The sequence below is a fragment of the Mercurialis annua genome, linkage group LG6, assembly GCF_937616625.2.
Source record: "Mercurialis annua linkage group LG6, ddMerAnnu1.2, whole genome shotgun sequence".
Classification (NCBI taxonomy): domain Eukaryota; kingdom Viridiplantae; phylum Streptophyta; class Magnoliopsida; order Malpighiales; family Euphorbiaceae; genus Mercurialis; species Mercurialis annua.
Window position 1 is genome coordinate 15,970,470 of NC_065575.1, and position 15,464 is coordinate 15,985,933.

The following is a 15,464-nucleotide window of genomic DNA, read 5'->3' on the forward strand; positions in this document are numbered from 1 at the left end:
ATTAACATGCTTTTCACCAAATTCTATTGCAATTTGGAAATTTAATGATTAAGTTAATTATGGCAATTGTATGGCTAAAATCAACACATAAGCTAACATACACCCTAAAACACACAATCACATCAATTATGATATTTATGGCATACAATTTAATGGAAAAATCAAAGGAATAATATTGTGGGTCCTCTGAATTACCAGTCTGAGTCCTTGGCTCGTTTGCTGGCGAAGTGGATGCCTTCAAATCCATGCGGATGTTCCGTTCTTGGAGAACTAACACGTATTAGTGTTTTCAGGACTGGATTTTAGTGTGTGTACGTGTGGTGGCCGAATTTTACTGTATGATATCTAGGGTTTGTGTGCCGCCTTTAGCCGGGCTGGCTTAAGACTGTATTTATAGTGGTTAGGGATGACCTAGGGTTTTCTAGAATCTTCTAGAATATTCTAAGGTGAAAGTGTGTGAAGTGATACGCCTTTAGGTATTATAATCAGTTAAAAACTCTATTTTTTAAAGTTAAATTCGTATTAAGGATTGGTGACTAAGTAAAAGATTGCTAAAAGTACGTTTTGGTGCCCGAAAGTGTTAATTACGTTTTAATCCTCCAAGTTTGCAATTATACACGTATTACGCCTGCTTAGATTTCAGCAAGCAAATCGAAAGCTCGTCACTCGGACGAGTTTCTCTGGAAATCATCATCGGATGCTTCAGTTCCTTATCACTTTTTACCTGTTCGATAAATAGATGTCTACAGTTTGCCCCCTCTTAATGAGAATTGACGAATTAGGTCAATTCTTGTTAAAGAAGAGACTTGCTGTTAGACGAGCGACAAGGATACTACCCACCATCGGAGGCGCTCGCTCGCCTGGTGATGTGGTAATGCCCTAGCCTGAGCATTTCCCGCTGTGGCGTATGACTCTGGCCTCATGCACCTCTGATTTTGGTCTACTCCGCATTTGGCAGGGAGTAGTCTTCTCAGCTGCTGTTGAACCCGGGCTGTCTGAGTGCGTGCCCCGTGCAATGGAGCTATAAACTCTCGGTCCGTCCCTAGAGTGGTCCGATGGCTCGAACCCTGGTAATTGTCCTGTCCGAGACTTCGTTATAGAAAAGACAGGATCCATTGGCCGTCCCAAAGGCCACCTTATCAAATAGGTATCTGAATTCCGTTAATTATTCCACGCTTTACGGATGCCGGTGTCTTTCTACCGTATGCTGATGTTTTCCATCAGGATTTGGCGTCTTTCTGCAACTTATGGTGTCTTTATACCATATTTCGGTGTTTCTCTACCGTGTTTTGGCGTTTCTATGTGTTGGACCATGTGTCTTTTAACCTTATTTTGATATATTCAATCAATTGGCGTTTATTTAAGTCTAACTCATTTCAAGCTTAATGGGAGAAGAGAAGTATGAAAAAGAATCATGTTCATTCATATCCTTATGCTCACTCTCATAACAATGCTCATACATATACTTATGATCACTCTTGTGCACATTGCTATGCTCACACATGTGAGGCTCCTAGAGCCAAGACTTGTCCATCTTATGCTCACATGTCCCCTAGACTTCAATGTGTTTATTGTATGAGATATGGTCATAAGAATGTTGATTGCTATGTTAGAAAGGTCCAATTGAGGTTAATTCCCTTGGACTATTCTAGTGCTAACTTCCAAGGACCCAATGTGATTTGGGTACCTAAAATTTGAGTTTGTTTGATATAGGTGCCAAAGGAAACCGTAGTGAATAAAACCAAATGGTATGTCGATAGCGGTTCCTCTAGGCACATGACCGGCCACATCTCCAACTTCACTCAATTGGAACATAAAAAGTTGGGAAATGTCACCTTCGATGATGATGCCAAAGGTCAAGTTGTGGGAATAGGCAAGATAGGTAACTCTTCTTCTCCTTCTATAGAAAATGTGTGGCTTGTTAATGGTCTAAAACATAACCTTTTAAGTGTAAGTCAACTGTGTGATAAGGGTTATAATGTTAACTTCGATTCCAAGGCTTGCTATGTTGTCCAACCAATGGATAACACAGTTATCTTCAAAGGAAATCGAAGACAAAACACTTACATAATTGACTTGGATACGCTTGAAAACCGAGATGGCAAGTGTTTACTATCACTTAGCGATGAATCTTGGTTGTGGCACCGTAGAATTGGTCATGCTAGCTTAGACCTCTTAAATGAGGTTAGCAAGGATGAACTTGTCAAAGGTTTGCCAAAGCTAAATTTTTCAAAAGACAAAGTGTGTGGACCTTGTCAAATGGGAAAACAACACAAATCTTCTTTTAAAACTAAAAATGTTGTCTCTACCTCTAGACCATTACAATTGCTTCACATGGACTTGTGTGGACCTATGAGAGTTGCTAGCTTGCGTGGCATGTCCTATGCATTTGTTATTGTTGATGATTACTCTAGATTCACTTGGGTTATATATTCTTGGCTCATAAGAATGAAGCTTTTAACGGTTTTAAGAGTTTTGCAAAACGTGTTCAAAAAGAAAAAGATTCATTTATTTCAAGTATTAGAAGTGATCATGGAACCGAATTTCAAAATGAGTCTTTTAAAACCTTTTGTGAAGAAAATGGTATTTCTCATAATTTCTCCTCTCCTAGAACGCCTCAACAAAATGGGGTTGTTGAAAGGAAAAACCGCACTTTGGTTGAAATGGCTCGATCTATGCTCAACGAATATGACTTAACTCATTACTTGTGGGCCGAAGCTATGAACACCGCTTGTTATGTTTCAAACCGCATTTTCAAAAGACCTATTTGAACAAAACATCTTATGAGCTAATTTGGATAGGAAGAAAACCCAAGATATCGTACTTTAGAGTATTTGGATGCAAGTGCTTCATATTAAATACCAAGGATGATCTTGGAAAATTTGACTCCAAAACAGATGAAGATGTGTTTTTGGGTTATGCCTCTAATAGCAAGTCTTTTAGAGTCTTTAACAAGCGTACCTTAATTGTTGAAGAGTCCATGCATGTGGTATTTGATGAGTCCTCTAAGGAATTTCCGGAAAAGGACTCGTTTGTACATTTGAGGATCTCACGATTGTTGAAAATCAAGAAAATCCAACTACTAATGTAGAGACTCCTCAACAAACTCAAGGAGTGGATAAAGTGGAAACCGCATCCCCTCTTCCGATTCAATATCATGGGACTACCTATGATCTACCCAAGGATTGGGCTTTCAAGAAAAGTCATCCACAAGAATTGATCATTGGTGATGCAAGGGGAGTAAGTACTCGCTCTCACTTTCGTACTTTAGGTAATCTAGTTTTCCTATCTCAATTTGAGCCCACTAAAGTTAGTGAAGCTCTAGTTGATGAAAATTGGGTGATTGCTATGCAAGATGAACTCAATGAATTCAAAAGGAATAAAGTTTGGGAGTTAGTCCCTCCTCCAAATGGTCAAACCATTATTGGAACAAAATGGGTCTATCGTAACAAGTTGGATGAAAGCGGAGTAATAACTCGGAACAAGGCCCGATTGGTTGCCCAAGGCCATAACCAAGAGGAAGGCATTGATTATGAAGAGACTTTCGCTCCGGTTGCTCGTTCAGAGGCCATTCGCATGCTTTTAGCATATGCATCTTGCATGAATTTTAAACTCTTTCAAATGGATGTTAAAAGTGCCTTTTAAACGGTTTTATAGAGAAGGAAGTTTATGTTAAACAACCTCCCGGTTTTGAAGATTTTAAACATCCCAACTATGTTTACAAACTCCACAAAGCTTTATATGGTTTAAAACAAGCTCCTAGAGCTTGGTATGAAAGATTGAGTGATTTTTTTGCTTAAAAACGGTTTTTCCAAAGGCAAAGTTGACACGACACTTTTCACAAAACATCATAAGCATGATATCCTTTTTGTTCAAATATACGTTGATGATATTATTTTTGGTGCTACTAATGAACAACTTTGTGAGTATTTTGCTAAGTGTATGACTAAGGAGTTTGAGATGAGTCTTGTAGGGAGCTCAAATTCTTTCTCGGACTACAAATCAAACAAGACAAGGATGGAATTTTCATAAATCAATCCAAATACACCAAGGAAATGCTTAAAAAGTTTGGAATGGAAACTTCATCTAGTAGAAAAACACCAATGAGAACCACCATAAAATTGGACAAAGACGAATCGGGTAAATGCATTGATATCACAATGTATCGAGGTATGATCGGATCCCTTCTTTATCTTACCGCTAGTAGGCCCGATATCATGTTTAGTGTGTGTTTGTGTGCTCGTTTTCAATCTTGCCCAAAGGAATCTCATTTGCATGCCGTTAAACGTATCTTTAAATATTTGCATGGCACTTTGAATCTAGGAATTTGGTACCCTAGAAATGTGGACCCTAGGTTGCTTGCTTACTCTGAGGCCGACTATGCGGGTTGTCTTATTGATCGTAAAAGTACCTCCGGGACTTGCCAATTCTTAGGTCATATGGTAATTCATTAAAGTCAATTTAATGTCATCTAGTTCATAATTGTACATATGTCCTTTGACTTGCGGTGACATTATCTTGTATATAGGTGATTAGAGTTTGATACTCGTTAACCCTAGATCATTCATGAGCTAGGGCCGCGGGATGTGTTGGCTCTAGTTAGTTGTATATGGAGATAGGGGTTTAACCTAGAAAGGATTCATCACTCTGGATGAACGAAGACAAGATTCTATGCTATCTCAAATTGTTCTTGATGGATGATAAAACCTGCGCAGGTGTATATGACTTACATAGAAAGTTGTTTCTAGTGGAAGTCATATTTATCAAGAATTAGAACTGAGAGATGAGGTGATATGATCAAGACATACAGTGTTTGACTTAACCATGACACTAGTCGAGATTGGAATTTAGATAATGGAATTTTGAGTGTACGGTAATTATGAACATTGGTTCAAAAAGAATGCATCGAAACATTCATCTCTATTTAGGGGTCGTGATATGTTGCTAGACGTCACTCTCGATCTACGAGAATTAATAATTAAATGGGATTTAATTATTTAATATAAGAAAGGCGTTTCTTATGTCTCCCGTTGCCATATATATGTGAACCTAGTTAGTCACACACAATAGAGTGTGCAACCGATTGAGTTTACGAAAGATCAATTTCATATGGATACTAGCATATGTCGGAAATTAATCTAAGATGAAAAACAAGTACAAATAGGGACTAATTTGTAAGAGTTATAAATTAGTAGGAACCTAATTGTACTATGTCAAAGTTAATTAGGGACTAATTTATAAGAGTTACAAATTAGTAGGAACCTAATTATATTTTAACCAAGTTTTATGATTAAAAGGCTTAAGTAATTAATTAGTGTAATTAATGATACTTCAATCATTAATCATAAGCTAATGGAATGATGATGTCATGGTGATGATGTAATGAGATAAGCTTATGTCATATATGTGATGTCATATGATGACATCACCTATATGATGTCACCTATGTGATGTCACCACATGAAAGGTGTCATGTGGTGGCAACACCTTTGCTTGGTGTGTGACACCTAGCATGCAAGGTGTTGCATTCTTAAGACATGCTCTAGCCTATAAATAGAGCATGTCCTTGCTCATTTCAATATACCACACAACACACATCTCACACCAAAGTTGTAGAGAGAGAAAGCACTTGAAGTAGTTCAAGTAGTCATCAATCACGGGAAAAACTTGGCGACGTTTTTCATACATCCGAGCAAGGTAGTGATCGCGGCGAGAGTTTGAGCTTAGGGCTGCTCGGCAAGAGGAACTCTTGCAGATTACTTCAAGGCGAGGATTCAATCGGACGCATACTCGTGTGGACGAGCTTGAGGTCACCGTACTTTTGGGACTACAAGAATCGTTGGAGAATCGACATAGGTATTCTTCTTATGATTCCTAGATGCGTGCTTTAATTACTAAATGATACGACGATCCATTTGTTGTTGATATGATCAACTTTAGGATCCGGATTGTTGGAATTTCGATTTTGAATTGAAATATATGATCCGTACCCGCGCCTCCCGCTGCGCCAACAAATTTGTGTCATGACCCAATCTCATGGGCCGAGACCAGCGCTAGGGAACGGGAGTGGTAGCTCCAAAACCCGTAGCAAGCCTAAAATGATCAAAAACTTGTGTTAAAACTTCATTTTTAATTAAAACTCGAATAACAAAACAATAATTTTAAAACTTCATTTGATAAAAAGATATATCAGAGTATGAAAATTATGTAAACCGTTTATTTATGGATTCACTCTACTACCACTGACTACTACAGCTCTAGAAGGAAACAAAAGCTTCCCAGGCAAACATAGACTAAGACTTCCAAAATCAGAGAAGGAAGCTCGACCACTTCAATAAAAACTAAACCTGAAAAGAAACATTGTGAGAGGGTCATTATTTGGGAAAATACTGAGTGAGTTTGCAATTATGGAGGGTATTAAACATATAAATTGCTTACTCATAAAACATAAGACAAAACAATCAAATACTGGATCATCGAACACATATTCAAAATAACGTAATTAACCGATAAACAAAACCATCATCTGGTCAATAAAACAATTATCTGATCAACAACTCAAGTTTTTGCACAGCTAATCAATAATCTGATCCGATAGAAACCCTAAACCCAAAACATAGCTCAACCGATATACCTTATTCGATGCTTAACGATGATAATCAGTCCGATTGATCCAATTATTAGAGAGCCGAGATAATTCAACCAAGTTCAACCTCTACCCTCGCTTAATCCAAAGGTGTGGATCCCCAGATAGTTCAACCGAGTTAAACCGACTAGATACGAGTCCCGAGATAGTTCAACCGAGTTAAACCGACTAGATACGGGTCCCGAGATAGTTCAACCGAGTTCAACCTCGTATCTATTTCGATAAGTAATCCAACTTCGATATTCGATATTCGATATAATTCCATAGCACGATAACAATCTAGACACACTAGACTAACATACTCACTGGTGATCATACAGTCCCATTGACGCCCTATAGGTAGCACGTTTCTTCGGATTGTCAAAACCACAATCACAACCACAAACAAGCTATTCACGATCATGTCACAATACAAGCTATTCATGATCACATAACAATACAATTCATATACTATCACAATAAGACAATAATCATTTTATTAACGATAATACGCAAGCATAATAAACAAACTCACTGATCTTGCTATAACAGCAAAAGCAAAGCAACTATCTCGATCAGGTTCCTGGGGCTATGGGTCCACAAGCTGGATGGTTCACCAGATCTATAACAATATCAAATAAACTCAAATCAAGAACCTATTCTAGAATGGAGTTTAGACTCACGACACGACACATTAAAAATTATAGACTGTCATGCTTCACACATATCAATTCTGATAAATGATTTATAATCCATTCGATTCTTATCGATCTTTCGATTTGATTCTCGATTGGATCTTTTATATCCACGTACGTAAATCCTTCGGTAGACCAATTAATTTTGATTACGATACGGGAATAAGAGACAAAGTTCCAAAAAAACAGAACGATCGGTCGAGTCGCCGTGCGATCGCACGCCTGACTGTGCGTTCACAGCAAACCGTGAGTTCGCACAGTTGGCTGTGCATTCGCACAGTCTAGTTCAGACTGTGCAACCGTAGAGTCCTGCTGTGCGTTCGCACATCTGAGCTCTGCCACGCATAGCCACGAGTTATCTAACCCGGGGCTTGATTCCGGCTTTCGATGAGCTTCCGATCCCTATTCAAGTCTGAAACACAAAAAATTCAATACCTCAACTCATATATGAATCTATCTCTTCAAAAACACGATTAAATGATAACTTCGATCCAAAACCGGTAATCGATTCTAAAACGGCAAAAACACCTATCGCTTCACTTCAAAAATCCATCAAATTCCTTAAACCAATCAACAAAACAAAGGGCTCACCTCAAGCTACACAACGGTAGGAACAATTCTTTTTTCCGCCAATAAACGATCATGAACGATACCTAAACCGAAGAACGATACCTAAAACGAAGAACGATAAATGATGATAACGATCGAATATAAACAGCCAATAAACGATCAAATCGTAACCAAAAAAACGTGATTATTACCTCAATCCTATGCCTAAGGATGATAGAAAATCCTTTCCTCGTTTCATGACTGCGAGAATCGCTCAATTTGGGCGAGAAACGAAGAAACGGTGATAGATCGAAGTTTGGATCGTTTTGGATAAAAAAATAGCTATGAATTGTTTCTTGTTCTTTCTTTTTCTACATGTCTAGATCATTCTCAAACTAAGGAAAATGATTCCTTATTGTCAGGGGTTTGTCCACTTATAATGGCTAAAGTGCTCTTTAGTCATTAACTTATTGAAATTACGATTTAACCCCAAAAACACATCCGCGTACGAATTTTAAACGGTCTCCGATTAACACAAAACTTTAACCATAAATATAATAACATATTTCGCGGACTTTGGCGACATAAATATCATCATGGGATTTATATTAATTTTATATTAATTTTCTTGATTATCTCTTAATCCCGACAATTTCTCTTAATGGAAATTATTCTAAATTTTCCATATTATTAAATTAAATCTGCTTGATTTAATTTATCAAAAATTACGACACATGGCACGATATAATTTATTTTAAATATTCGGAGTATTACATTCACCCCCTCTTAAAATAAATTCGTCCTCGAATTTAAAACTTTAGCCACGTAATTTGAGAAAACAGATATGGATAATTCTGTCTCATATTTGCTTCTGATCCTTATGTACATTCTTTACTGGAGTAATGTTCTCCAGGAAACTTTAACTATATGCATTTGCTTCGTCCGCAATTTCCGTACTTATGTATCATCGATTTGTACTTGTTTCCTTTTATACGATAGCTCCTCACTTACATTCACCGCTTGCGGTTGAATCACGCGACATATCCGATGGTAATTCCATCTTGTAGGCAACTGAGCTCACACGTTCCACTATCTGGTAAGGTCCGATGTATCTTGGGGCCAATTTACCTCTCTCTTTTTTCTTTTTTTCCAAAACGAAGTACTCCTTTCATCGGTGACACCTTGAGGAAAACGTAATCTCCAATTTGAAATTCCACATGCTTCCTATAAGGTCAGCGTAGCTCTTCAGTCAACTAAAGGCTCGATACTCGAATGATAACTGTTGTTATAGGCGAATTCGATTAGAGGTAGGTACGTATCCCAACTACCTCCGAAATCCAGAACGCATAATCGAATCATATCTTTTAGAGTCTGAATTGCCCTTTCAGACTAATTGTGTTTCCATACCTATTGTAATCTTTTCTAGAGATGAGAGGTAACACCGAACCTCTGTCAGAAATGATCGATACTAGGACTCCGTGAAAGCTAACAATCTTATCGATATACCCTTTATCCTTGATTCTTTCTCTTTATCCGATGTATATAGTTCTATCATTTTTCTTCATCCGATACTTAATGATATTAATTCTTTTTCCTCTTAATTAAACCTTTTGTTTCACTTTCTGATAACCAATTATAGTTTTTTTAGTGATATCTTATCACTGGAAACGATAACTTTCGTCATTAGACTTTCTCGTATATTGTCGAACCATGTAGACGCTTTATTAACTCGTACTTCGCAATCTTCTTCAATTGGCCAATATCACGGTTCAATTCTATTCTTCATTATGTTGGGATCCTTAGCCCAATATCAACTATCCTTTTTATGTCTTACCATTTCGTTTATCTTATATTACTTCATTCTTTACTATCGTCGTTCATCGACAGTCATTCATGAGATGAATTCTCATGATGAATCCTTATAAGGTTTATACTTTCCTTATAGGGACTTACACGATCTATTTATTATGTTCTTAACTTCGTATGCTTCTTTATTCATTGTGTGTCCGCTGACTTGCTCCCTACTTCTTAAGGTGCGACGCATTTTCCTTTCAATTTCTCGTCTTTCTTACTTCACTTACACTTATTTCACTAATTTGGTTTACAATCAAATGGAATCGATCTACTTATTGTTGAATCCTTACCCTAATGTCAGTGTGTAACCAACACTTTCATAAGCCTTTTATGCTTGTACTCTCTTGTTCACTTACTTAAGTGAGGATCTTTAATCCTTTGATGGTGTGGCTACTTGTTCTATGCTCGATCTTCTCATTCATATTTTACATATTCTTCGATCTATTCAACCAATCCTTTTACTTATTTCCAATGAGATTCCTCAATCTCTTAAGCTTTTCTCGCGGTGGACTTCCTTTGGCAATGTCGTTATTTCCATAATAAGTACACATCTTATTTATCTTTTATCTTCCGATCCTCTATATACTCCTAGCATCCCTTGTCATAATCTAACGATTCTCCATCTATCTCCCTTTTTCCAATACTTGATCTTAGTTTGGCTCTTGGTTTCCAAACTATTTCTCTTGCTAACATATGGGTTTATGTTTACTTCTTGTAACTATCCATAATCTTACTATTTTTATTCAAAACTTCTTTCTTTTATCTATACCGTAGATGTAATCCTTACGATCTTCATCTCATATAGGTTGCTGATGTTTTCTTTACAATATTCTCTCAATCCGTTATCCTTAGTTATCTAATAGGATTAGTTGCATCGGTGCTTTAATCCTATAAACTCGTGTCTTATCCTTTACTCTTACTTTTATCATATTTCTTGATCACATTCTACTATACTTCTTATTTCTTCTTCATCGTATCTCGTACATCTTGTACTTCTTTGTTTTAGCATCTTTGATATCGATTATCGATGGGGACCGTAGTCTATTCCGTTTGAATCTTTTGGTTTGCTGCGTTCTTGATCACATACATATCCACTTATTGTATCTTTATTGACATCTTAATTACCAATAAGGCCAAGCTTATGTCCATGTCAAGTCAAATCTTTTTAGTAATATGTGTCCTTGACACCACATATCCCGATTATTGTCTCATCTCCTTGTCAATTTTTTTTCCATGTATCCTTCTCATTTCATTTCTTCGATTACCTTTATCGAGTATTATACGATATATGCAAGTTGTTCAAACCTTCTTAATACCAATTATCTTAACCGATCTTTTCGTATCTTCTATCTATTTTGTTGGGTGTTTATTCCTTCTCATCCATGAGTACCTCTCCTATCTTTTATTTCATATATCTATCGTACTATACTTTACTTATTGTTGTCTGAATCTTAAGTTTAAACTCCGACACTCCACAAACATACATCGTGTTCATACTTTTTGTAGTCTATTAATCAACTTAGTAAACACATACTTTGTACTGGAGATTTCAAACTTTCAATTTACTTATCACAATACGTGTTGTCTATCTCTTAACTTTTCTCATCATATGCTTCTTAGGCTATTAATCAGCTATGACACTACAACTTAGGGTCCCCTATCACTAAACTCCCTGAACTTTAAATCGGCCGCTAAACCCTTTAAACTTTAGTTAATGATCAACTAAACCCCTTTTGGCATAAATTGACCAAAATACCCTTCAAAACTATAAAAAAAATACAAACAAACCAGACAACCTCTATCTAACCAAATCTAAAATGATCCACCCAACCAAAAACCCAATCAAATCGAACATAATAAAACCAAACCTTGAATCATTTAAAAATTAAGTGAATAATATATAAATATTAAATAAATAATATTTTTTAATTTTAAAAAATTAAATAAATAATATTTTTTAATATTAAAAATTTAAATAAATCTATTTTTTTTTATTTTTTTGAAGGTGTCTAGTGAACAGACCCACTATTGATGGGTTTGTTCACCAGAGAACAGACCTACTTCTCCAGCAAGATTTCTATTTTTCTTCTTTCCTCCACGTGTTATTTGCTGATTCTTTGTTGTAATTTGATTTCAAGACAAGTGTCTGTTTGTGTCTTGTTCCTTGTATATAAACTTTTCATATCCTCTTCTTCCATTTTTACTTATTCTCATTCTGAAAATATTCATTTTTCCTCTGAAATCATTTTCGCTCTCCTGCAATTTTTCTATTTTGATTCCTGATTCTTCAAGTTAAGTTTCCAAGTACTCCTTGTGGTTGAATTAGTGATTTAAAATAACTCCTTTGCTCTTTTGTAATCTGCAACTTCTGGTTTTAATTGTTTTCAACTTTCTAGGTAAACTTCCTTTAGTGTTCTTGGTGTTCTTGATCATTTCCCTTGTTTGATCTTCCTCTTTATCAATTTCGTATATTTCATGTTCCTGTTTATAATGTCGACTAGTAGGGCAAAGGCGGCATATGCCTCAATGGCTCCTACTGATTCCTGCCTTAGCAAAGATGAAGTTCGGGACATTTATTATAAATATAATTTCCCTTCTAAGTATAGAGTGAAACTTACTGGTTACGGAAAATATGCCTTCGAGTCTCCCGGTTCGCCTTGTAGGGCTATTATTTTTTAGGAGCAGCTTGTTTCTCGTCTTCGGTTTCCCTTAGACCTCTTCTTGATAGAGTTATGTAGAGACTTAAGGATTTATGTAGGACAACTCCATCCCGGGAAAATTAAAGTCCTTCTTGCCTTTGTCGAAGCGTGTAGGCTTCGGGGCCAATCCACATTCACTTAACGTTTTTTATTATTTTTTAGAGTTAAGGAAGTGCGATGCTTGTTTTATTTTGCAGTTGGTCGTAAGGGTCGCCCGTAAATCTATTTTCCCTGTTTGGACAATGGTTGGCGAAAGCGCTTTTTCATAATCACTCATAATTTTGCTTTTCTTCATTTTCTGAATGGTTTTTCGATTTATCGCCTTTCAAACTATCCTTCTCCTTCAATTTTATCCGAGTCGATCCTTGCTTTTGATTTATTATTCCATAATATTTTTCAGCGTCCAATCTTAGATTTGTTTGGTTAATTGTCACATTCGGTATCGATGGCTCCTTTTGAAGGATCCTTCGCGTGGTTTGGCGGATCTTCACTGTGCGTTTCTTGAAGGTATTTATTTATAATTTTGTTATTTTTCTTTTCTTTTGTAGGATGTCATCTTCATCTGATGTTCTGCTTTCCGGATTTAGTATAGATCTGGACGTTCCGATGGGCGGTCCTGAAGTAGATGATGCTGATTCCTGAAGATGAAGCTCAAGTCGCCTTGGTTCCTGCTGGGGCGATTTTATTAGCCAGCAATGGAATAATCGTCGTGGCGGAAGATGCTGCAGTGGATGAGCCCGCAAATGATGAGGTTGCTATTCCCATTCCCCTACCTCCGGTGATTCCTTCGAAAAAGGTTTTAGGTATTAGAATTGGACAAGGCAATTGTCCTAAACTCTGAGGAGGCTTCCCCGAGTCAAGGTCATATTGATTCGCCTTCTCAGAAGAGACGTCGGGTTCAACTCTTATTTTGGCGCTTCGCCTTGCTCGAGTTAATCTAAACTCTTATTTTGGCGTTTCGCCTTGTGCGAATTAATCTAAACTCTTATTTTGGCGTTTCGCCTTGTGTGAGTTAATCTAAACTCAATTTTTATCGTTTCGCCTTTGCTCGAGATTAATTAAAGCCCTTTATCTTTGGTTCTTTGCTTTCTTTTTCGGTTCCTTTTTTGCGTTTGGCGGATCACACATTACTTGAAAACTGAACTTTTATTAATCTAATCACACATTACTCGCGCTTTGTCCGAGTCCTCAAGGATTCGCTATTGTTCCTGTCAGGTGCTGTTTCAGTCGAGGCGGATCCTATGGATTCAGCCACCTGTTTTGTATGTTTTGGCCCTTCGGGCGGGAGTCCGGTATCGTTTGAGAATGGATTTTCTACGACTCGGCTCCATTGTAGTTAAGATAGGTTTCGGTATCCATCAATTACTGATGAATTTATAAATAAATATTATTCTAAATATTATATATATATATATATATATATATATATATATATATATATATATAATGTTATTGTAATAGTTAGTGTATTGGTGATATTGGTGGAATATATGAAATAACAATATGAGGGAAAAAAAATTATTTTAAGGTAGGAGATCATCTTTGTACATTTTTTATTAACATATAACGAATTGTTTATTTTAACTTCTGGATTACGAAGAGTTAGATTCACTCTCCATTTTCCATCCAACAAACGGTATTTGTAAATATTTTTTATTAACATATAATTATGCAAGTTAAAAATTATACATAATGTTAAAATATTTTAATAACATTAGTAAAAAAAATGATAACATATTTATTTTGAATGTTGGTGATTGCCTTTTTTCAAAAACAAATTGTTGTCATTTCTCTATGAAACATTTGTTTGTCCGTATTTTTATGAAGAGTAGGTGATAATTGGTGAGTCTTCTATCAAACATCAAAGAATTAAATTCTTACAATGGTAGAGCAATTATGTAATATTAATTTTTATTTTATAAGATGATCTGCGACCAAGGTTTTACATTTTATTCTATGTCAGTTTATTAGAAACAGTTATATTCTTTTTAAATTCTTATAATTATAAAACTGTTCGTGTAATAACCCTAAAAATATCTTAAGTGTCGGATTGTGCCACGAATCCTAATATTTTGTGAATTGGGCCAACAAGGTCGGGAATGAACACCGACATAAGAAATTAAAAATATTGACTTTAAAATAATAATGAGTCTAAAGAAAAGATTATTATTATTTTAATGAATAAGGATTCATCAGGAAAGGAATTCTGAAAGTTAAGCACAATGGCTAATTGAGAGTTTGAGTTAAAGTGCAAATTAACCATTTTAAGCTAAAATAGACTTTTTGCCGTCTTGAGTTAAAGTGGACCTTTAGCCAACAACTTATTAAGTAAGGAAATGCATTTTTTATTCATTTCACCTATTATAAATAAATAGGAAATCAAATTAAGAATTAAGCACGATAGGAAGTCGTTTTGAGATTTAAGCATGTCAGTTTGACGTTTGAGTTAAAGTAGACTCTAAGCCACAAACTTCCTAAGAAAGTTGTTGCTTAAGTGGGCTTTTAGCCACTACTTTCTTAAGAAGTAATCATCCCATATAATAAGAGAAGAAAGCATAAGAATATAGAAAAAAAGAAAAGAAAAGCTCTCATTTCTCCATTGATGGTCGAACCCCTATCTTCTCCTAACTTCCTCCATACCTCACCAAAACTTATGAAATTTGATGCTAATCAATCATAATCTCAAGGCTAGACAAGGTAAGTTAGCTAATTTGAGATTTCATTGATTAAATTTTGTTATTTGAGGTTAGGAAGGTTAGAGTTTTGTTAACCTAATTTGGGGTTTCTATGAATTGATTGATGTAGAGTGTTCTTATGCTTGTATTAAAAGATTTAGAGTGTGAACTGATAATTGGAACCATCGGCATGGAGAATTATTTCAAGGTGTGCAAAATTTTGAATTTGATGCCTTAAGAATTCGGCATGATTGGTCATAATTCAGGGTGTTCGATTTGCTTAGGATTATGGTTGTGTATATGTGATTTAATAGATAAAAATTTGGACATCAAATGCTAAATAGGGTTCGCCCCCTATGTCCAGAAC